The sequence below is a fragment of the Polyodon spathula genome, unplaced genomic scaffold (genome assembly GCF_017654505.1).
Source record: "Polyodon spathula isolate WHYD16114869_AA unplaced genomic scaffold, ASM1765450v1 scaffolds_2908, whole genome shotgun sequence".
Classification (NCBI taxonomy): Eukaryota; Metazoa; Chordata; class Actinopteri; order Acipenseriformes; family Polyodontidae; genus Polyodon; species Polyodon spathula.
Window position 1 is genome coordinate 89,621 of NW_024474373.1, and position 23,502 is coordinate 113,122.

Consider the following 23,502-nt stretch of genomic DNA (forward strand, 5'->3'; position numbering starts at 1 on the left):
CAGGCCAATCTCATAGGTCTCACGGCAGTTCAAGGTCTCATATTTTAAGACAAGGATATTTCTTGCCTTCCACAAGGCCTCCTTAAAACAATTAACCACACACCACAACTGCCATGAGCCTTCCTCCTTCTTCTTTGGTCCATACAGGACCAGCTGTTCCTCCAACAGGTTGCTTCCCATCCACACAGCCAACAGGGGGGACGCCTTCCTCCACAAGCGCCTGGCAGGCACGCACTCCCATAACAGATGACCCACCGATTCTTCCGCCCCACAGCCCTGAAAAGGACATCTAGGGGTCTTGCACATCCCTCTGTTATGCATCACCGCTCTCACTGGCAACACCTCATGCATGGTCAGCCAGGCCAGGTCTTTATGCTGGTTCATCAAGGCAGGATGGGCAGCATTCCTCCACGCCTTCTCCGGGTCACCTATTGCAACCCTCTTTATGGGACATGTGGTCACACTCTCCTGCACAAAAGAAAGCAGTTTCCTTGGATTTAAAAGCACGTCTTTATTTACCTTGCCCATCAGCTTCACCTTTAAAAACTTTTTTAACACTGCGTACACAAAGGGAGGATCAAAAACAACCGGGACAGTAAGGGGGATCTTTAAAATTCCTAGAAACCTTAAAAACGCCCCCATAAAAAACCTCACAAACAAAGCCCCTTGACACTCCCCCCTTAAAACCAATTGAACGTGCCTGCAGACTGCGTGAGCATATAAAAACAACTCTAATTCTGGGAGCCCCTTGCCCCCCTTTAATGCCCCTTTACACACCACCTCTCTCTTCAAGCGCTCCCACTTACCACCCCAGAAAAAACCAAACAGCTGCTTTTTCAAAACTGTGATAACAGTCATAGGGGGTGGGAAGACCACTCCGACGTACAAAAGCAAGGGGAGGATGACCGCCTTGACGATGAGCACCTTCCCCTCCAATGTCAGGCTCCTCTGCGTCCAAAGTCCCATTTTCTGGCCCACTTTCTTTGAGACCTCCACCCAATTGCTCAGACCAGATCCTGTGGCGTCCATCCTTATTCCTAAAACCTTAATAAAATCAGTTCTCACGCATACCCCAACATCAGGCACACCCTCCCATCCCCCAAACAACATGCACTCCGACTTCTCCTTATTCAGCTTGGACCCGGAGGCCACACAAAAACACCCACACTGCCACAACGCCCGTTTAACTGCTCTCTCACTCACACACAACACATTCACATCATCCATATACAATACACACTTTACCTCAGCTCCTCCACCCCCCGGGATCGCCAGCCCCCTGATCACCTTGTCTTTCCGGAGGACCTGAGCCAAAGGTTCCATACAACAGATAAAAAGCAGGGGGGACAGCGGGCAGCCCTGTCTTACTCCACACTTGATATCAATACGACCGGACAGCTTCCCATTGATACTCACTCTACTCCCTATATTACTATAGAGGAGACTTACCCACTTAACAATTTGATCCGTAAACCCCATTTTCATCAAAACCTTGAGCATAAACTCATGAGAGATCCTGTCGTATGCCTTCTCCAAGTCCAAATTCAAAAGGCATACCGGCACCTTACGGTCCTGTGCAAAAAGGACAGCATCTCTCAGTAAGATAAGGCTGTCCGTGATCTTCCGCCCTGGAACGCCACAGGTCTGATCAGGATGGATCACCTCGCCAATCACCGTCCTCATCCTGCAAGTTAAAACCTTAGAAAAACATTTATAATCCACATTTAAAAGAGTTAGAGGTCTCCAGTTCGCCAGCTCCTCTTTGCAGTTCTTTTTGAACACCAGGACTATAATCCCCTGCCTAAAGGACGCCGGCATCTCCTCCTTCAGTAAAGCCTCATTGAATACCCTGGTTAAGTCCGGCCCAACCAAGTTCCAACAGGTCTTGTAGAATTCTCTGGGCAGGCCGTCCCCTCCAGGCGTCTTCCCATCCCTGAATGACTCCATAGCAGCAGCAGCTTCCTCCAGGGAGATCGCCCCATTCAATACCTCACCCTGACACACCCTCTTCTCCAGCCCCTCCAACATATCACTCACCATGCTCTCATCAATCACCTTCCTTTCATACAACTTGGTGTAAAACCTCTCAGCCACATCTATCATGCCATCTGTCTCCTTCCTCACCACCCCACTCTCATCTCTCAACCCATACATCACCTTACTGCCACTCATCACTTTCTTAAAGAAGTACCTAGAGCACTTCTCGTTCTCCTCTAAATGCCGCACCTTACTCTCCACAATCACACTCTTGGTTTTGTTAACATGCAACACTTTTAATTTGCTCTTGATCTCACACACATCACACGCCACATCACACCCCATACTCCCCAATTCATACATCCTATTCAACTTCCTTTGCAACCGGCTCACCTTCTCTCTCTCCATTCTCGCCATCCGCACCCCCACTCCCACAAAAAACTTTTTAATTTTATTTTTTATGCACTCCCACCACTCACCCACTGAGTCAAACATTTCTTCCAATGACTGCCACCCCTTGTACCTCCTTTCAAATTCACTCATCACCCCCTTATTCTTTAACACACTCACATTCAATTTCCACACCCCTCTCCCCACCACACACACCCCTTCCAATCTCACCTCCGCACACATCATCACGTGGTCAGAATAAAACACAGGCACACACGCGCATGCCACCCACTCCACATCCTTTGAAGAAAAAATAAAGTCAATCCTGGAAGCCCTCACACCCGCTGCATCTGACCACGTGTACCCCACTAGCCCTGGATTCAACCTCCTAAACCCATCCACCAATTGAGCGTCCTGCACAATGCTCCCCAACATCTTGGAAGTTTTATCCAGCTTCACCACCTCACCCTTCCTATCACTCTCACTTAACACACAATTGAAATCCCCTCCCCAAATCACAATCTTTGATGTTTTCACAAACACCCTCAGTTTCTCAAAACACTCAGCCCTTTCATGCTTATCTGGTGAGGCATACACATTTATAACCCTCACCTCCTTCCCCATCCACTCCACATCCACTACCACCGCTCTCCCACACTCAACCACAGTTTTACTTTTAATCTCTATATTCCTATTTTTGAATAACACAGCCACACCTGCATTCTTACAATCATTTGCCCCTGACCACACCGATGCACCATACACCCACATACTCTCAAATTCCTTATAGGCTTCTCTAAAGGGGAGTCCACACTCCTGCAACAGCAACACATCCGCCTTTAAACTACCCAAAGAATCTAAAATCATTTTACACCTGTCCTTACTCCTCACACTCCTCACATTAATAGTTGCTATGGACAGCGCCATCACAACGTTTAGACAAACTATTAATGACCTAACCATCATGGGCTTAAAGAGTCACCTCCCACTCCACCCGCAAAAACTTTCACCCCCGTATCGTCTAAGAAGGGATCACTACTACCCTCCCCCGCTTTCCCCTGCCCCCCATACTCTTCTCTCAAAGACCCAACAGAGCTAGGTGACGATCCAACCTCCTCCGCTCTCCTGGACCCTCGTTTTTTTTTCCTTCTTCCCCCCACTCTCACACCCCCATCCCCATCAGATTTCCTTTTACTTGGACCCTTCTCCTGATCCATCTCACTCTCACTATCACCCTCCTCCCCTCCTTCAGACATCACCTCGCCCTTCCCTTCCCCCTCCTTCCCTGAGACCCTGAAATCTTGTACCTCTTCCCCCTCCTGACTCCCTCCCCCCTCCTCCCCCCTCCTATTCTGCACCTCCACCACGCTCCCTGTGTCACTCTCCTCACTCTCCCCTTCTGACTGTGAAACTGCAAGGTCCTCCGCTAGATTACTCCCCATCCCCCCTCCCTCCTCATACTTACTCCCTCCCTCTCCCTGCTCACAACTCTCCATATATTCCTCCCCTCCCCCCTGCTCACTACTCTCCTTCTGCCCCACGCCTTCACCTTTCTCACTACCCTTCCCCTCTCTCTCTCTCTCCCTCTCTTCCCCCTCCTTCCTTCTCTCCCTCCGCCCCTCCCTCTCCTCTCTTTCTCTCTCCTCCCTCTCTGCCCTCTCACTCTCCTCCCTCCTCCTAGTCCTATTTGCAAAGGAGCGGGGACAATTACTAAAGAAATGCTCTCTACTCCCACACAAATTACACGACCTTTGCATCTCACACTCACTCGCCACGTGCCCCTCCTTTTTACAAACATAGCAAATAATCTTTGTGCACCCAGCTGCTAAGTGACCCATCGCCCCACACCTCCTACACAACTTAGGCTGCCCAAAATAGTGCACATACCCTCGGTTATTCCCCAAGGTGATCTCCGACGGTATAATCCCATAACCTTCATACCCCCACCTATCCCTCTTCAAACTTACACGCACCCTCCAGGCTCCTGTCCATATTTTATCACTATCCATCACTTTCACTGCTTCCTCCACTGAACTACAATACCTTGACAACCATGTGCATACATCCTTACCCTCCACCATCTCTGAACCCATTCTAACTATCACCACCCTTTTTGATGTGTCCGTCAGAACTGTGAGCTGAAATTTCTTCAGAACGTTACTTTGGAGAGACTGTTCAAACAGCCCCTGACACCTCTCCATAGCCTCTCTTGTACAAAAGCTAACATCCCATTCATTGCCTTTCCCCACAGAAATCAAGCAGTTCAACTCCTCAGGCTTAAAACCTAATTCCTTCTGCAGGATTTGACGGGAAAACTCAAGCCGATTTAGATCTATTTTCTCCTCCCCAACCATATACTCGGCTTTGATCCCTATTCTCAAACAATTAAAACGACGCTCGGAAAAATTCCGGAATGCCATCTTAATCTGCCCTTTACAACCAAAAAGAAACACAAATATAATAAAACAAAAAGGCCCAGATAAGGTGCCCTCAAAGGGTCCCCCTTACCTGAAAAAGCAACGAACTCCTCGTCTAAACGACCCCGGCAACTCTCTCCTCCCTAGGACCTCAGCTACCAGCAAACAATATTGCCACCGTTACCTTACCTTACCTTACCTTACCTTACCTTACCTTACCTTACCTTACCTTACCTTACCAATCTCTTCTCAAATCAGCTGCTGCGGACAAGCCACATACAACCAGATCTTAGCCAAGAGGCCGAGAAGCGATGCCCACAATGGTTTTGGCCAAACGCCCCGGGCGCGGCCGCCCGCCGCAGCAGTCGTGGTACTTGCTTCTCGGGCGGGCGGAGAGGGAGGAAGGAAGGAAGGAAGGAAGGAAAGGTGCCGGGCTCCAACGGGGGCGACCGCCCTTTCTGTGCTCGTTCTGCTTTTAAACTCCAGGTGGAGCCCCTCCCTGAGGGGAAGGGCTGTCCAAAAATTGGATCGAACTCGTAAATGCTCCTCTCCACGGAAATCTTTAGTAAAAGGCGAAAGGTTCATTCGAGCTGTAGAGAAGCCGGAGCGTGCCTTTGCTGGTGGCCGAGCCCTTCCGGCCGGCCCAAAGGCCCAAAGGCCCTCCCCTCTGCCAAGCGGCAGCGAGGCCACGCACGCAAAACAAAAACAGGGAACTCCTCCCAAAACGCATCTGCCGTTCCGCCCCGGCGAAAGGGCGCTTTGCTGCTGCTGCTACACTGGCCTGCTGCGTGTGTTAGGCCTGCCTGAATATGAAATATGAAAAAAAAAAAAAAAAAAAAAAAAAAAAAGAACGAAAAGAGCGGGAAAACGGCGCGTCCCAGGAAAGGGGAGGTGGGGAGGGAGGGAGGGTTAGGGTGGGGCTCTCTCTCTCTCTCTCTCTCTCTCTCTCTCTCTCTCTCTCTCTCTCTCTCTCTCTCTCTCTCTCTCTCTCTCTCTCTCTCTCTCTCTCTCTCTCTCTCTCGCTCTCTCTCTCTTTTGACCTTTCTGAGAAATGGGCACCGTTCCCGGAGGTACTGCAATACCGGGTCGATGCGTGGAGTGGACGGAGCAAGCCCCGCTTCCATCTCCCGCTTCCAAAAATCCATTTAATATAGACGGTCCCCCTATGGGGGACGTATCAGATATTAAACTGATAAGAACAGATTTTTTTTTTTTTTTTTTTTATATATTAATAATCATTCAATAATCACAACACGTTACATTTCAAAATACACCATTGCATTCAATACCAAAAAACCCCACCCCCATATCCCTTTAATCATAGACACCCCCATCTCTAATTCTAAACACACTTTTCACAAACCCACTAAACCTTTCCACTTCTCCTTTGCTGCATTGAAACCCCACTTATCTACCTCCCACTTCACCCTCCCTCTGATATCACCTTTCACCCTCTCCACCACTCCCCTCACACTCCCCTTAACATTCGATTTTATTAACACCCCTCTTGAGTCCCACAGCCCCTTTTTCACCAAAGAAATTAACAACCAAACCAAAAAATTTACCCTCTTCCCCACTCCCCCCAGCACCAGTCCAAACATAATCTTTTCATAACACAGATTCACCCGAACTCCACACAAATCAAAAACCTTTCCCATCTCCCCCCACACCCCTGCTGCAAATGGACAGTCCCAGAAAACATGGCTCTGTGTTTCCTCAGCCATACAGGTGTCCCTAGGACAGAACTTGTTTCTGGTCAGCTTGTGCCTGTACAGGACCTCCCTCACTGCTAACCTTTTGTGAGCCCCCATCCAATTAAGGTCCTTTAAAATATTGTCCAGCCCCTTAGGCTGAACTGTTACCCACAGATTTTTTGACCCTACCTGCTCCCTACCTCTCCCTAGTTCTTCCCTAATAGCCCCATATAGTTCTCTGTGACTCAAGCACATCTGTCGTTCTTGACACGCTACGTGCCTTTTAGACCACTTTACAGCATGCTTATAATGCTCTGGCATCTGCTCAGCCTTGGGAACTCTATTGTCCCACACAATTAAACGTCTCATGGGCACGGAAAACCAAAATAATACAAAAAACTGAAACTTATGCTGAACAGGTGAAGTTAAAGAAACACACAAATTGCAAAAAAACAAACAGTCCAATTTAAGGGGAATATGAGGGACATCTCTGCCTCCCTCTTCCACAGGCTGGTACATCTGGACCCTCGTTATATATTCATACTTCCCACCCCACACAAAATCAAATGTTATCTGTGTCATAACCTTCCTAAGCCGTGCTGGCATAGGAAACACATACGATAAATATAATAATGAAGGCAGCATGTCTGCCTTAATAACTAAAACCTTCCCACTATAAGACAAGTTCCTAGTTTTCCACAGCCCAAGTCTAACCCTCAGCCGAGATATTCTCTCACACCAATTCCTCATTTCGTTTCCCTCGTGATCAAAACTGACCCCTAACAATTTAAGTGCCCCAGAGCAATTTTGTAAACCACCCAGGTCATCCTTCCTATCTCTCCATATCCCAAAGAACTTTACTGTAGATTTTGCGATGTTTAGCTTGGACCCCGAGGCCAGCGCAAAACGCTCAATGACCTGCAAGGCCCACACCCAACTGTGCTCTGTGCTCAAAAACAGGGTTGTGTCATCCGCATACTGGGAGATTTTCACTGTGCTCCCCCCACTGCCAGGTAACTGGAGTCCTACTATATTTTGATCTGCCCTGACCACTACTGCAAAAGGCTCCATAAACAAAACATAAAGTAACGGAGACAGGGGGCACCCCTGCCTTACCCCTGACTCTTGCCTAATTAGCTCCCCCAAAAACCCATTTAAATTAACTCTACTACCCACTCCTGTGTACATTATATTTATCCACCTTAGAAAGTGTTCACCAAAACCAAATCTTTTTAAAATGCGAAATAAAAACCCGTGATTTACCCGATCAAACGCCTTTTCTTGATCAAGGCTGACCAGCATCAAAGGAAGAGCCCTGTCCTGCACCCACGAGATAGCATCTCTGATCAGCTGGAGATTCCAGAGGATCGACCTCCCTTCCACTCCACATGTTTGATCCTCATTTATAATCGAAGGCATAACCTTCTTCAATCTGCCCGTCAGCACCTTGGCGATCAGCTTGTAGTCGACCCCCAAAAGCGTGACAGGCCTCCAATTCTTTAACTCCTCAGGGTCTCCCTTCTTAAATAAAAGTGAAATGATCCCTTCTTTCATTGAAGCACCCAAACTCCCAGAACTAAAAATCTCATGCACTACCTCCAAAAAATCCTTACTTAACATATCCCAAAATATAACATAAAACTCTTTTGGCAACCCGTCCCCACCTGGAACCTTATTGTTTTTCATTCCCCTCAGTGCTTCTGTTAATTCCCTCAAACTGATAGGCTGCTCCAACTCCTCCCTGACCTCCTCTGGAACCCGGGCCTCCACCCTGTCCAAGAAGGAGTCCCCTACCCCCTTATCCACCTCCTTTTCCTTAAACAGGACCTGATAAAAAGCGGTGGCCTCCTGCAGCATACCAGCATTATCCTGCACTGTAATCCCATCACCTCTTTTTAAACTGTTAAATACCCTCTTACCTTGTGCACTTTTAATCTGTTTAAAAAAATAAGAACTACACGTCTCGTGCTTTTCAGCAAACTCTTGCTTCCCTTTAAACAAAAACACCCTGGCCCTCTTCTCACAATGCTCCCTTAATTTGGCTTTCAGTGCAGCACATTTGTCCCAATTAACATCTTCACCATTATTCCCTTTACTGTACAGTGCTTCCAATTCTCTCTGTAACCTGAGAAACTCCCCCTTATCCCTAAAAGCCCTAGCCCTACAATATCCCTGCGCTAGAACCTTTATCTTTATTTTCACCCCTTCCCACCAGTCAATCACAGAACTGAAATACTTTTTTAAATCAACCCATTCCTTATAAAAAAAAGAAAATTGTTCTCTAAAATCCTTCTCTCTAAGTATGTCACAGTTTAGTTTCCAGAACCCCTTGCCAAAACCAGGCACTTTGAAATTAACAACTAAAGATAACCTATGGTGATCTGAAAACCAAACAGGAGATACTGTAGATGAGATAAGTGACAAACTCCTAGCTACAAAAAAATAATCAATTCTACTTTTAGACCCTCTAGAATTTTGCCAAGTCACCCCTTCTTTACCAGGATTACAGTACCGAAACCCATCCACTAGAGAAAACTGAGAAATTAATGCCTTCAAATGAATTAAACTAAAATCCTGCGATTTCTCAAAAGAAATGTTAAAATCCCCCCCCAAAATAATTTGTCTATTTGACATACAAACCGTCCCCAAACCCACCAATAAATCTTTCCGCAGCCCTGGCTCAGAAGGAGCATAGACATTAATGAACCTTAACTTCTGCCCCCTCCAATCCCCATCTACCACTAGAACCCTCCCCTGAACTAAAGAAAATGCATCTACCACTTTAATGTCCCTATCCCCAAACAAAATCCCTACCCCTGTAGAGTGTACCCCTCCCACACTCCATCTAGACTCCCCCCTCCCCCATTCCTTAGAAAACAAACTAATATCCCCACTATCCTTTAAATGCACCTCCTGCAGAAAACAAACAGAAAAAGCTAAATGCTGCAGAGAGGCAAAAACAGCAGCCCTCTTCACTTCATTCCTTAACCCCCTAACGTTCACGGTCATTAGATTAAAGACAGACATTTCACACAAAAAGAGAGAAAAAAACAAAAAACAAATACAAAACAAAAACAATGGAACTAGACACAGTTCAATTCAAGTCCCCTCTTTTCTTCCTTCAACAAGTGTACACTCCGATCCTCCTTCCCCTGCACTGTCCTGGTCAGAGCTGCTCTGCTCCTGACTACTATGCCCCTTACCAAGGGCATTACATTCTGCTTGTAGCATATCCAAAGTGTCCCTAATGCCAGAGCTGCCTGAAGCACACTCACTCCAATCCTTGATAATCCTTTCCTCCGGCAGTTCATCCAAAGCCTCCCCCTCCTCACTGACTGACAAAATGTCAAAAGGGTTAACAGAGAGAGGGATTCCCCCTACCTTCTTTTTGCCAGCAGTTTCAAATGGAATCTCTGATGATTCCGGCGTGTTTTTCCGCTTACCCATTGCATTTCTCCAATGCTCCTGGTTCCCTGGAATTGGTTCACTGCTGCTAACCGCGGATACTGAAGCTTCTTGACTGGATCCGTCTTCAGTCTCCGGCACCTCTTCCATTGCCTGCGTGAAAGTCAAGTCCGGCTGCGACCGGTCCTCCTCCACGCCCTGACCGGCTGGTTCTTCCTCTGTCGGCTTTTCACTCCGGACCACATCTGCATACGTGGATTGCCTCATAGGACATTGTTTAAACAAATGACCCTCTGAGTCGCAGATGCTGCATTTCTTCCCCACTAAACAGTCTTTAGCTTCATGACCGGCACCCTGACAGTTGCGACAGATCACATTATCGCATAAAACTGCTAGATGCCCAAATTTGCCACACTTTCGGCAATGCTGAGGCTGCCCACTATAGAATAAATAACCTCGATTCGGCCCAATGGAGAAATTGGCTGGTGGATGTTTGAACCCATCGTACCCATCAGCATCAGGTTTTAAATCCACACGAAATTGTCTTTTACCCGTCCAAATCCCATTCTTATCTCTCAATAATACACCGCCAGCAACAGACGAGCAATATCGAGAGAGAAAGAGTTCCACATCATAATCGCTGACATAAGGGTTAAACATATGAACAGTCATTATGCGGTGTTCCTGATGCCACAACGACTCCACCGTATAAAAAGATAAGGGTTCCACTGCCGACTTTTCCTTGCAGGTTTTGAAAAAGGTTTCAAAAACCAATTTTGTCGTAAAAGTTACATCCACAAATTTCAGGTTGTTATTTACCTGTAAACAGAAGATCTGAGTAGGCACAAGCTTCAGTTGATCCATGATGACCTTCTGCACGAACTGGTCCCGATCCAAAAAGTCTCCTTTATTCTCTTCCTTCCACCTCAGACGAACGGTGTTCTTTAGTCCAGCCCCCTGGGCCGACCTTGATGAGGATCTAGCCGCCATCCTCACGTCACCTTCTCTTTCTCCAGCGATCAAGCTGCGGTCAAGCCACAAACTGGATCTTAGCCAAGAGGCCGAGAAGCGATGCCCACAATGGTTTTGGCCAAACGCCCCGGGCGCGGCCGCCCGCCGCAGCAGTCGTGGTACTTGCTTCTCGGGCGGGCGGGGGGAGGGAGGGAAGGAAGGAAGGAAGGAAGGAAGGAAAGGTGCCGGGCTCCAACGGGGGCGACCGCCCTTTCTGTGCTCGTTCTGCTTTTAAACTCCAGGTGGAGCCCCTCCCTGAGGGGAAGGGCTGTCCAAAAATTGGATCGAACTCGTAAATGCTCCTCTCCACGGAAATCTTTAGTAAAAGGCGAAAGGTTCATTCGAGCTGTAGAGAAGCCGGAGCGTGCCTTTGCTGGTGGCCGAGCCCTTCCGGCCGGCCCAAAGGCCCAAAGGCCCTCCCCTCTGCCAAGCGGCAGCGAGGCCACGCACGCAAAACAAAAACAGGGAACTCCTCCCAAAACGCATCTGCCGTTCCGCCCCGGCGAAAGGGCGCTTTGCTGCTGCTGCTGCTACACTGGCCTGCTGCGTGTGTTAGGCCTGCCTGAATATGAAATATGGAAAAAAAAAAAAAAAAAAAAAAAAAAAAAAAAAAAGAACGAAAAGAGCGGGAAAACGGCGCGTCCCAGGAAAGGGGAGGTGGGGAGGGAGGGAGGGAGGGTTAGGGTGGGCTCTCTCTCTCTCTCTCTCTCTCTCTCTCTCTCTCTCGCTCGCTCTCGCTCGCTCTCTCTCTCTCTCTCTCTCTCTCTCTCTTTTGACCTTTCTGAGAAATGGGCACCGTTCCCGGAGGTACTGCAATACCGGGTCGATGCGTGGAGTGGACGGAGCAAGCCCCGCTTCCATCTCCCGCTTCCAAAAATCCATTTAATATAGACGGTCCCCCTATGGGGGACGTATCAGATATTAAACTGATAAGAACAGATTTTTTTTTTTTTTTTTTTTTTTTTAATAATAAATTTATTCAAGTTAGACATTGTTTAACACAAGAATGTTCAAAAAACACAACACTTATTACAATTACAAAACTGTTACACAAAATCAAAGACTAGCTCTTAGTTTATACAAAAATAACTAAACAGAAACCATTACTTTACTTTTTAGCAAAACAAATCGTTTTTCATAAAACACAAGTATTTTTTGTGTTTTACAACAAAACCAATGTTCTAATGGTTTAAACTATGAAACTAACCAATATTTTGATTGGTTTATAAGATTGTTATGTTCTTTTACATTGGAAGCAAAATGTATATACGTTTTGATGTTTGTTTTGTAATGATATGAGGGTCTTGTTTTGGGGTTCAAAGGGTTAATAAGATACCAAAACATACACAAACAATATCATTTTTGTATGTGTTTGTTATAGTAACATACAATATTATTAGTAATGTGTTTGTATGTTTAAGTCTTTTTTTTCCTTTTTTTTGTATTTGTATAGGGGGATAAAGAAAAGGAGAGGGAGGAATTTCATATATAGACGGAAGGTAGATCGTGTAACGTTTTGGAAAAGAGAGAGTTAAAGTATGAAGAGATCGAGTGGAGACTTGGTTCAGGGAAGAGTCAAAAAGTAAGGTTCAGTTATTAAGAACCCTAAGAAAAAGTGTTATTGTTTTGTAATTGCATACAGATATGCGGCGTCAAGATGTATAAATAGTGGAAAGAAAGAGAAGAGAGGAGAAGATAAAAGTAGAAGAGGCGGGTTCAATCGAAAAGCATGAGGAAGTAAAGGGCAAAGGAAAAGAGGAAACGTAGAAGATAGGCGACTAGTTAAGAAGAAGAAAGGGAAAGGAGGAGAAGAAGGTGTGAAAGTCTGGTCGAGCCTGGCTGATGTGGGAGTGACCGTGAGAGAAGCGACGATCAGTGTCCGAGGGCGAGAGAGGAGAGATAGAATTTCACTCTCCGTTCCCTCCATCGCCACACTCTCTTGCACCTTGTCCGCCCCACCATCACCTTCACCCACACCACCACCACACACACCCACACCTGCACCCCCTTTCACTTCATTACCACTCATACCCCCTCCACCACTAACCACTCTCACCACACCACCTTCCTTACTTACATCACCACCCCCTTTACTCCCTCCACTCATTCCCTTTCCACTCCCATCTTTCTTTGCACCATCACCACCCTCCTTTGCTTGCTCACCATCCATACCACCTCCACTCTCTCCCTCTTCACTCCCATCATTCCTTGCACCGTCACCACCCTCACTTTCTCTCTCACCATCCATACCACGCTTTCCACATTCTCTGTACAGGTGGTCCAAAGCTCCACACACACTACAACTCTTTGGGGTTTTACAGGTCTTTGCTTCATGTCCTTTCCTCCTGCATTTCTGGCAAACCATCGCTTCACATTCACTCGCCTCATGCCCTTCAGTGTCACATTTAAAGCACTTTTTCGGTTGCCCAGGGTAGCTTAAAAAACCCCTGTTTCCCCCAATCTGCACTCGTCCCGGAGGGTGTATTATACCCCCCTCCTTTGAACTACAAATCCTCAACCGTACAAAAAACTTCCACTTCCCAGTCCAGATACCAACAGGGTCAAGTACTTTAAAAGGTCCCGAAATAATGTCACACACCCGCTTGACATACTGTACAACTTCTTCTTCTCCAACATATGGGTTGTACATAAAAACAAACAGAGGTCTAACTTCCCTTGCAAATAAAGGGTCTCCAATATACAGAGAAAAAGGTTTTTCATTTTTCCTCTTTTGGTAAACATCCCAAACACTTTGAGCCAGTTCTTCATTGTACAAAGCTAAATCAAAAAACTTGTCATAGTTCTGAAAACAAAATATCGACTTCACCTCCAACTGCAGTCCTTTCAGCAAAACTTCCTTCACAAAGAACTCCCGACCACCTGGTGTATTCTTCCAATCAGCAACGTCCACAGTCTTCAGCTCCTTCTCCAAATTCTCACTCCATCGAAAACGGATGAGGTTCTGCATCCTTCTCCCAGTCGCCATCGTATGCAGCTCCCAGCGCCTTCTCTTCCTCACTGGATTCTCAGGATGCTGCGGTCATGCCACATACACTTGAAATGAGCCAAGAGGCCGAGAAGCGATGCCCACAATGGTTTTGGCCAAACGCCCCGGGCGCGGCCGCCCGCCGCAGCAGTCGTGGTACTTGCTTCTCGGGCGGGCGGGCGGGCGGGGGAGGGAGGAGGGGAAGGAAGGAAGGAAGGAAGGAAGGAAGGAAAGGTGCCGGGCTCCAACGGGGGCGACCGCCCTTTCTGTGCTCGTTCTGCTTTTAAACTCCAGGTGGAGCCCCTCCCTGAGGGGAAGGGCTGTCCAAAAATTGGATCGAACTCGTAAATGCTCCTCTCCACGGAAATCTTTAGTAAAAGGCGAAAGGTTCATTCGAGCTGTAGAGAAGCCGGAGCGTGCCTTTGCTGGTGGCCGAGCCCTTCCGGCCGGCCCAAAGGCCCAAAGGCCCTCCCCTCTGCCAAGCGGCAGCGAGGCCACGCACGCAAAACAAAAACAGGGAACTCCTCCCAAAACGCATCTGCCGTTCCGCCCCGGCGAAAGGGCGCTTTGCTGCTGCTGCTACACTGGCCTGCTGCGTGTGTTAGGCCTGCCTGAATATGAAATATGAAAAAAAAAAAAAAAAAAAAAAAAAAAAAGAACGAAAAGAGCGGGAAAACGGCGCGTCCCAGGAAAGGGGAGGTGGGGAGGGAGGGAGGGAGGGTTAGGGTGGGGCTCTCTCTCTCTCTCTCTCTCTCTCTCTCTCGCTCTCTCTCGCTCTCTCTCTCTCTCTCTCTCTCTTTTGACCTTTCTGAGAAATGGGCACCGTTCCCGGAGGTACTGCAATACCGGGTCGATGCGTGGAGTGGACGGAGCAAGCCCCGCTTCCATCTCCCGCTTCCAAAAATCCATTTAATATAGACGGTCCCCCTATGGGGGACGTATCAGATATTAAACTGATAAAGAAGATTTTTTTTTTTTTTTTTTTTTTAATAATAAATTTATTCAATCTAGAATTGTTAATTGTTGTGAATCTTATAAGTTTTTTGTGTTGTGAACAATGTTAAACTGAACACAAAATGTTTTACTTCTCTACATATCGAAAATAACTATATGAAACCATTACTTTACTTTGGCAAATGAAATGGAATCGTTTTGTTTTAAAACACAAAACTGTTTTCCATTACACAAATGTTGTTTTGGTAAAAGATTATTTGGTTATTGATACTTTGATTGGTTTATAAGATTGTTATGTTCTTTCATTGGAAGTTAATGAAATATACGTTTTGATGTTTGTTTGCAAAACTACAAACAACAACATGAGGGGTCTTGTTTTGGGGTTTAAGGGTTAATAAGATTGTAAGTTTTGTTAACATGTGTATGGTTTTTGTATGTGTTTGTTATATATTAAAGTAATATTATTAGTAATGTGTTATAATCATTTCACAAACATGCAAATTCAGAAAAAAACAAAAAACAAAACCCTATCCCTCTATTTCTTTTCCGCCTCCCTCCTTGCTATATCTGCCCTCCATCTAGCACATTGCAAAATCTTGTCTTTCTCAATTTCATATTTCTCTATCTCACCTTCTAACGTAGGTCCCTTTCTCAGTCTTTCATTCCAGATCATTAATTCATGGAATTCTTTTTCACAATAACAATACATTAGCGTATGTCTATACGTCGAAGTCTCTACATATTTATCACCTTTCTTTCTCTTCTTCTCCTCTTCTATTTTCAACTTCTCCGCCCAAGAAAGCTTTGCGTATTCCTCCTTTTCCCGTTTCCTTTTCTCCTTTGCATCTTCCTTTTCTCTCTGCTGATTGCTTCTTCTTTTCCTCCTTTCCTCCTCTTCCTCCACACTTTCAGACCAGCTCGGACCGACTACACCCTCACTGGCACTCTCTTCGCTGCTACTCACAGCTCCCGCTCCTCTCTCTTTCCGCTTCTTTAGAATTTCACTCTCCGTTCCCTCCATCGCCACACTCTCTTGCACCTTGTCCGCCCCACCATCACCTTCACCCACACCACCACCACACACACCCACACCTGCACCCCCTTTCACTTCATTACCACTCATACCCCCTCCACCACTAACCACTCTCACCACACCACCTTCCTTACTTACATCACCACCCCCTTTACTCCCTCCACTCATTCCCTTTCCACTCCCATCTTTCTTTGCACCATCACCACCCTCCTTTGCTTGCTCACCATCCATACCACCTCCACTCTCTCCCTCTTCACTCCCATCATTCCTTGCACCGTCACCACCCTCACTTTCTCTCTCACCATCCATACCACGCTTTCCACATTCTCTGTACAGGTGGTCCAAAGCTCCACACACACTACAACTCTTTGGGGTTTTACAGGTCTTTGCTTCATGTCCTTTCCTCCTGCATTTCTGGCAAACCATCGCTTCACATTCACTCGCCTCATGCCCTTCAGTGTCACATTTAAAGCACTTTTTCGGTTGCCCAGGGTAGCTTAAAAAACCCCTGTTTCCCCCAATCTGCACTCGTCCCGGAGGGTGTATTATACCCCCCTCCTTTGAACTACAAATCCTCAACCGTACAAAAAACTTCCACTTCCCAGTCCAGATACCAACAGGGTCAAGTACTTTAAAAGGTCCCGAAATAATGTCACACACCCGCTTGACATACTGTACAACTTCTTCTTCTCCAACATATGGGTTGTACATAAAAACAAACAGAGGTCTAACTTCCCTTGCAAATAAAGGGTCTCCAATATACAGAGAAAAAGGTTTTTCATTTTTCCTCTTTTGGTAAACATCCCAAACACTTTGAGCCAGTTCTTCATTGTACAAAGCTAAATCAAAAAACTTGTCATAGTTCTGAAAACAAAATATCGACTTCACCTCCAACTGCAGTCCTTTCAGCAAAACTTCCTTCACAAAGAACTCCCGACCACCTGGTGTATTCTTCCAATCAGCAACGTCCACAGTCTTCAGCTCCTTCTCCAAATTCTCACTCCATCGAAAACGGATGAGGTTCTGCATCCTTCTCCCAGTCGCCATCGTATGCAGCTCCCAGCGCCTTCTCTTCCTCACTGGATTCTCAGGATGCTGCGGTCATGCCACATACACTTGAAATGAGCCAAGAGGCCGAGAAGCGATGCCCACAATGGTTTTGGCCAAACGCCCCGGGCGCGGCCGCCCGCCGCAGCAGTCGTGGTACTTGCTTCTCGGGCGGGCGGGCGGGCGGGAGGGAGGGAGGGAGGGAGGAAGGAAGGAAGGAAGGAAAGGTGCCGGGCTCCAACGGGGGCGACCGCCCTTTCTGTGCTCGTTCTGCTTTTAAACTCCAGGTGGAGCCCCTCCCTGAGGGGAAGGGCTGTCCAAAAATTGGATCGAACTCGTAAATGCTCCTCTCCACGGAAATCTTTAGTAAAAGGCGAAAGGTTCATTCGAGCTGTAGAGAAGCCGGAGCGTGCCTTTGCTGGTGGCCGAGCCCTTCCGGCCGGCCCAAAGGCCCAAAGGCCCTCCCCTCTGCCAAGCGGCAGCGAGGCCACGCACGCAAAACAAAAACAGGGAACTCCTCCCAAAACGCATCTGCCGTTCCGCCCCGGCGAAAGGGCGCTTTGCTGCTGCTGCTACACTGGCCTGCTGCGTGTGTTAGGCCTGCCTGAATATGAAATATGAAAAAAAAAAAAAAAAAAAAAAAAAAAAAAGAACGAAAAGAGCGGGAAAACGGCGCGTCCCAGGAAAGGGGAGGTGGGGAGGGAGGGAGGGAGGGTTAGGGTGGGGCTCTCTCTCTCTCTCTCTCTCTCTCTCTCTCTCTCTCTCTCTCTCTCTCTCTCTCTCTCTCTCTCTCTCTCTCTCGCTCTCTCTCTCTCTCTCTCTCTCTTTTGACCTTTCTGAGAACTGTGCACCGTTCCCGGAGGTACTGCAATACCGGGTCGATGCGTGGAGTGGACGGAGCAAGCCCCGCTTCCATCTCCCGCTTCCAAAAATCCATTTAATATAGACGGTCCCCCTATGGGGGACGTATCAGATATTAAACTGATAAGAACAGATTTTTTTTTTTTTTTTTTTTTTTTTAATAATAAAAAGTTTTCAATCTTAACAATTAACAATTGTTGAATATTCAAAAAACACAACACTTTACATTACAAAACTGATACACAAATGTTTTTGACTAGTGTTTACAGTTACATCGATAATGTAAACAGAAAACCATTACTTTACCTTAGCAAACAAAAATCAAAACACAAAAGTATTTTCCATTACAACAAAAGGTAATGTTGTTTAATAACCCATACTTTGGTTACTAGCCACTATAATATTCGGTATATAAAGAATGTAACCTTCAAGTTAAATGTATATACGCAATGTTTGTACAAATGATAAAGGGGTTACTTTTGGGTTTAAGGAACAATAAGAAATTGTAAATTTTTGTTGTTCAAAACACAATGGTTTTGTATGTGTTTGTTATAGTAAAGTAATATTATTAGTAATGTGTTTGTACACAAACAGTCTTTTGTTTTTTTTTGTTCCCCCTATTTCTGATTATCCTCAGAAAAAAACAAAAAACAAAACCATATTCCCCTATTTCTTTTCCGCCTCTCTCCTTGCTATATCTGCCCTCCATCTAGCACATTGCAAAATCTTGTCTTTCTCAATTTCATATTTCTCTATCTCACCTTCTAACGTAGGTCCCTTTCTCAGTCTTTCATTCCAGATCATTAATTCATGGAATTCTTTTTCACAATAACAATACATTAGCGTATGTCTATACGTCGAAGTCTCTACATATTTATCACCTTTCTTTCTCTTCTTCTCCTCTTCTATTTTCAACTTCTCCGCCCAAGAAAGCTTTGCGTATTCCTCCTTTTCCCGTTTCCTTTTCTCCTTTGCATCTTCCTTTTCTCTCTGCTGATTGCTTCTTCTTTTCCTCCTTTCCTCCTCTTCTTCCACACTTTCAGACCAGCTCGGCCGACTACACCCTCACTGGCACTCTCTTCGCTGCTACTCACAGCTCCCGCTCCTCTCTCTTTCCGCTTCTTTAAAATTTCACTCTCCGTTCCCTCCATCGCCTCACTCTCTTGCACCTTGTCCGCCCCACCATCACCTTCACCCACACCACCACCACACACACCCACACCTGCACCCCCTTTCACTTCATTACCACTCATACCCCCTCCACCACTAACCACTCTCACCACACCACCTTCCTTACTTACATCACCACCCCCTTTACTCCCTCCACTCATTCCCTTTCCACTCCCATCTTTCTTTGCACCATCACCACCCTCCTTTGCTTGCTCACCATCCATACCACCTCCACTCTCTCCCTCTTCACTCCCATCATTCCTTGCACCGTCACCACCCTCACTTTCTCTCTCACCATCCATACCACGCTTTCCACATTCTCTGTACAGGTGGTCCAAAGCTCCACACACACTACAACTCTTTGGGGTTTTACAGGTCTTTGCTTCATGTCCTTTCCTCCTGCATTTCTGGCAAACCATCGCTTCACATTCACTCGCCTCATGCCCTTCAGTGTCACATTTAAAGCACTTTTTCGGTTGCCCAGGGTAGCTTAAAAAACCCCTGTTTCCCCCAATCTGCACTCGTCCCGGAGGGTGTATTATACCCCCCTCCTTTGAACTACAAATCCTCAACCGTACAAAAAACTTCCACTTCCCAGTCCAGATACCAACAGGGTCAAGTACTTTAAAAGGTCCCGAAATAATGTCACACACCCGCTTGACATACTGTACAACTTCTTCTTCTCCAACATATGGGTTGTACATAAAAACAAACAGAGGTCTAACTTCCCTTGCAAATAAAGGGTCTCCAATATACAGAGAAAAAGGTTTTTCATTTTTCCTCTTTTGGTAAACATCCCAAACACTTTGAGCCAGTTCTTCATTGTACAAAGCTAAATCAAAAAACTTGTCATAGTTCTGAAAACAAAATATCGACTTCACCTCCAACTGCAGTCCTTTCAGCAAAACTTCCTTCACAAAGAACTCCCGACCACCTGGTGTATTCTTCCAATCAGCAACGTCCACAGTCTTCAGCTCCTTCTCCAAATTCTCACTCCATCGAAAACGGATGAGGTTCTGCATCCTTCTCCCAGTCGCCATCGTATGCAGCTCCCAGCGCCTTCTCTTCCTCACTGGATTCTCAGGATGCTGCGGTCATGCCACATACACTTGAGATGAGCCAAGAGGCCGAGAAGCGATGCCCACAATGGTTTTGGCCAAACGCCCCGGGCGCGGCCGCCCGCCGCAGCAGTCGTGGTACTTGCTTCTCGGGCGGGCGGGGGCGGGCGGGCGGGCGGAGGGAGGGAGGGAGGGAGGAAGGAAGGAAGGAAAGGTGCCGGGCTCCAACGGGGGCGACCGCCCTTTCTGTGCTCGTTCTGCTTTTAAACTCCAGGTGGAGCCCCTCCCTGAGGGGAAGGGCTGTCCAAAAATTGGATCGAACTCGTAAATGCTCCTCTCCACGGAAATCTTTAGTAAAAGGCGAAAGGTTCATTCGAGCTGTAGAGAAGCCGGAGCGTGCCTTTGCTGGTGGCCGAGCCCTTCCGGCCGGCCCAAAGGCCCAAAGGCCCTCCCCTCTGCCAAGCGGCAGCGAGGCCACGCACGCAAAACAAAAACAGGGAACTCCTCCCAAAACGCATCTGCCGTTCCGCCCCGGCGAAAGGGCGCTTTGCTGCTGCTGCTACACTGGCCTGCTGCGTGTGTTAGGCCTGCCTGAATATGAAATAAAAAAAAAAAAAAAAAAAAAAAAACCGAAAGAGCTGGGAAAACGGCGCGTCCCAGGAAAACGGCGCGTCCCAGGGAAAGGGGAGGTGGGGCCTCCTCTCTCCATCCTCTCCCTCCGCTCCTCTCCATCTCTCTGCTCTCTCTCTCTCTCTCTCTCTCTCTCTCTCTCTCTCTCTCTCTCTCTCTCTCTCTCTCTCTCTCTCTCTCTCTCTCTCTCTCTCTCTCTTTTGACCTTTCTGAGAAATGTGCACCGTTCCCGGAGGTACTGCAATACCGGGTCGATGCGTGGAGTGGACGGAGCAAGCCCCGCTTCCATCTCCCGCTTCCAAAAATCCATTTAATATAGACGGTCCCCCTATGGGGGACGTATCAGATATTAAACTGATAAGAACAGATTTTTTTTTTTTTTTTTTTTTTTTTTTATTAGAAAATACTCAAACAAAAAAATACTCAAACAATAAACACAGTTACATAATTAACAATTCAAACTCTTAACCTTATCCTTCCCCAAATATCTCCACAAAAATCATCCCCATACATGTGCATTCTTTAACTTCCAAAAACAAAATTTGAAACTAGCCATATGTTTTTAACCAATACACTTCTAACAGTTCTCTTTATTATTATTTCTCTTTTTAGTACACAAAACTATTTCCCGCCCCTCTCTCCTCAGCTCTTCCAGACCTCTTCTTCCTTGCTTCAAACAAAGTCCTTTTTTAGGGATTCAAAACAAACATATCCCCCCTTTCTTTTTCCTCCTCCCCTCCTTGCTATATCTGGTCCTTCCACTTCTAGCACATTGCAAACCTTTTCTTCTCCCTCTCCTATCATTTCATACTTCCTCTAGCTCACCTTCTAACCAAGTCCCTTTCTCAGTTTTTTGTTTCGTATAAGTCAATATTCCAATCCGCCTCCCTCCTTGCTATATCTGCCCTCCATCTAGCACGTTGCAAAATCTTCTTCATAGCATATTCCTTCCATTCACCCTCCATAAATCTCCCTACCCGCAGTCTCTCCTTCCACTTCATCAACTTCTCAAAATCCTGGGGACATGCCCACCTCATTAAGTCTTCTAAATCTTTTTCCGTCGAACCCTGCACTCCTCTTCTTTACCTCTTCCTCCCTCTTGCCTCCTTCTTCTTTACCTCTTCCTCCACCCTATCACCCCAACTCGAACTTGATGTTGCTCCCTCCTCTCCTCCTTTCATCCTCCTTGTTTGACATTCAGCGGTCCTCTCATCCTTCCCTTCTCTGTCTTTCCTCTTCCTCTGTACCTCTCCTTCTACTCCCTCCATTGGGTCAGCAACAGATTGCTCTTCCCGGGACCTCTGCTGGTCATCTTTGGAACTGCCTTCCTTCTCTTCCTTTCTCGGGTCTCCGCCTCTTCCCTTTGTTTGCTCAGTTCCACATTTTCCCGCCGTTCCGCCTCCTTCCTTTGTGACTCCTCCCCCAACACTCTTTCCTTTGTTCTTTTGACTCTCCTTTTCCTCTGGCTTTTTTTCAGTCTCTGGATCCTTTTTAGGTTGTTCTTTTTCTTTTTCTTCTGTTTTCTTTTTCCCTCCATCTTTAGCTGCTTGAGCATAACTTTTAGCACTTCTCGGGCAGTCTCTGTATATATGCTCCGTTGAGCCACACAAATTGCATATCACTCCCCTGGGGCAGTCTCTAGAAAGATGTCCTGTCTCTTGGCAATTTTTACAAACCACCTCCACACATTCAGCCACAAAATGACCTTCTCTATTGCATTTAAAACACACTTTGGGCTGTCCTCTATAATAAAATGTTCCTCTCACTGCTCCAATTGTCAGGTCAGGACGAATATGCAGTAACTTCCCTTCATTGATATTCAATCTTATAAAATATTTCCAAACGCCATTCCATACATGTTCAGAATCTTTCATTTTCTCAGGAAGCTCACTCCTCAACTCACATTTCCTTTTCAGGCTGGTTATAATATCTAAAACAGGAACAAATGGGGAAGACCGCCCCTGCTAAAGGGCCTCTTTGGCTGTGCTGCTTACAACTGTTGTCACATATGCCGCTCTCCAGTCCATCAGAAACAAAGGTTCCAAACTGAACACACTGGCCGGCAGCACCAATTTACTCTCGTCGAACTTCCTCATGATTTCCCAGCAGGCTTCCTTGGTTTCCAGGGTCACATCAAACCGTCCTTTAGCGATGTAGTCCTTCACACAAAGAATATCTTCTGCCTCCAGGTCAAACAGCCCAAACAGCATATCCAGAACAAACTTCCGTCTCCCCCATAAACCAGCAAGTTGTTTAAGCTGGAATCGGAGAGTATTCCGTCCTCTAAATCCATCTTCCATTTTTTTATTTTTAGCAAATAATCCTTTCAGCTCACGCTTCCAGGGTCTTTACCTTCGCCTTCTAAACACTTTACTTGACCGGAGCCAAGAGGCCGAGAAGCGATGCCCACAATGGTTTTGGCCAAACGCCCCGGGCGCGGCCGCCCGCCGCAGCAGTCGTGGTACTTGCTTCTTCGTCCATGAGATCTGAGCCAAGAGGCTGAGAAGCGATGCCCACAATGGTTTTGGGCAAACGCCCCGGGCGCGGCCGCCCGCGGCAGCAGTCGTGGTACTTGCTTCTCGTGCGGGCGGCGGGGGCGGGCGTCCCTGGGCCTGGGAGGGAGGGAGGAAGGAAGGAAGGAAAGGTGCCGGGCTCCAACGGGGGCGACCGCCCTTTCTGTGCTCGTTCTGCTTTTAAACTCCAGGTGGAGCCCCTCCCTGAGGGGAAGGGCTGTCCAAAAATTGGATCGAACTCGTAAATGCTCCTCTCCACGGAAATCTTTAGTAAAAGGCGAAAGGTTCATTCGAGCTGTAGAGAAGCCGGAGCGTGCCTTTGCTGGTGGCCGAGCCCTTCCGGCCGGCCCAAAGGC

The 23,502-nt window shown here is 46.9% G+C and overlaps 10 non-coding genes and 1 pseudogene across 10 annotated transcripts; all 11 read right to left on the reverse strand.

The window, feature by feature from the left end:
* Positions 1-5,276: 5,276 nt before the first annotated feature.
* On the reverse strand, positions 5,277-5,394 carry LOC121310993. The gene has a single exon (XR_005949014.1). It is a non-coding gene; the product is annotated as a U5 spliceosomal RNA (small nuclear RNA).
* A 438-nt stretch (positions 5,395-5,832) lies between these two features.
* LOC121310948 lies at positions 5,833-6,023 on the reverse strand. Its single transcript, XR_005948973.1, has one exon. It is a non-coding gene; the product is annotated as a U2 spliceosomal RNA (small nuclear RNA).
* Positions 6,024-11,142: 5,119 nt separating this feature from the next.
* Positions 11,143-11,260, reverse strand: LOC121310994. Its single transcript, XR_005949015.1, has one exon. It is a non-coding gene; the product is annotated as a U5 spliceosomal RNA (small nuclear RNA).
* A 419-nt stretch (positions 11,261-11,679) lies between these two features.
* On the reverse strand, positions 11,680-11,873 carry LOC121311059. The gene has a single exon (XR_005949072.1). It is a non-coding gene; the product is annotated as a U2 spliceosomal RNA (small nuclear RNA).
* Positions 11,874-14,180: 2,307 nt separating this feature from the next.
* Positions 14,181-14,298, reverse strand: LOC121310996. Its single transcript, XR_005949017.1, has one exon. It is a non-coding gene; the product is annotated as a U5 spliceosomal RNA (small nuclear RNA).
* Positions 14,299-14,692: 394 nt separating this feature from the next.
* LOC121310953 lies at positions 14,693-14,882 on the reverse strand. The gene has a single exon (XR_005948975.1). It is a non-coding gene; the product is annotated as a U2 spliceosomal RNA (small nuclear RNA).
* Positions 14,883-17,207: 2,325 nt separating this feature from the next.
* LOC121310997 lies at positions 17,208-17,325 on the reverse strand. The gene has a single exon (XR_005949018.1). It is a non-coding gene; the product is annotated as a U5 spliceosomal RNA (small nuclear RNA).
* A 429-nt stretch (positions 17,326-17,754) lies between these two features.
* Positions 17,755-17,950, reverse strand: LOC121311051. Its single transcript, XR_005949066.1, has one exon. It is a non-coding gene; the product is annotated as a U2 spliceosomal RNA (small nuclear RNA).
* Positions 17,951-20,283: 2,333 nt separating this feature from the next.
* LOC121310998 lies at positions 20,284-20,401 on the reverse strand. Its single transcript, XR_005949019.1, has one exon. It is a non-coding gene; the product is annotated as a U5 spliceosomal RNA (small nuclear RNA).
* Positions 20,402-20,846: 445 nt separating this feature from the next.
* LOC121311052 lies at positions 20,847-21,056 on the reverse strand (annotated as a pseudogene).
* A 2,287-nt stretch (positions 21,057-23,343) lies between these two features.
* On the reverse strand, positions 23,344-23,461 carry LOC121310999. Its single transcript, XR_005949020.1, has one exon. It is a non-coding gene; the product is annotated as a U5 spliceosomal RNA (small nuclear RNA).
* Positions 23,462-23,502: the final 41 nt, after the last annotated feature.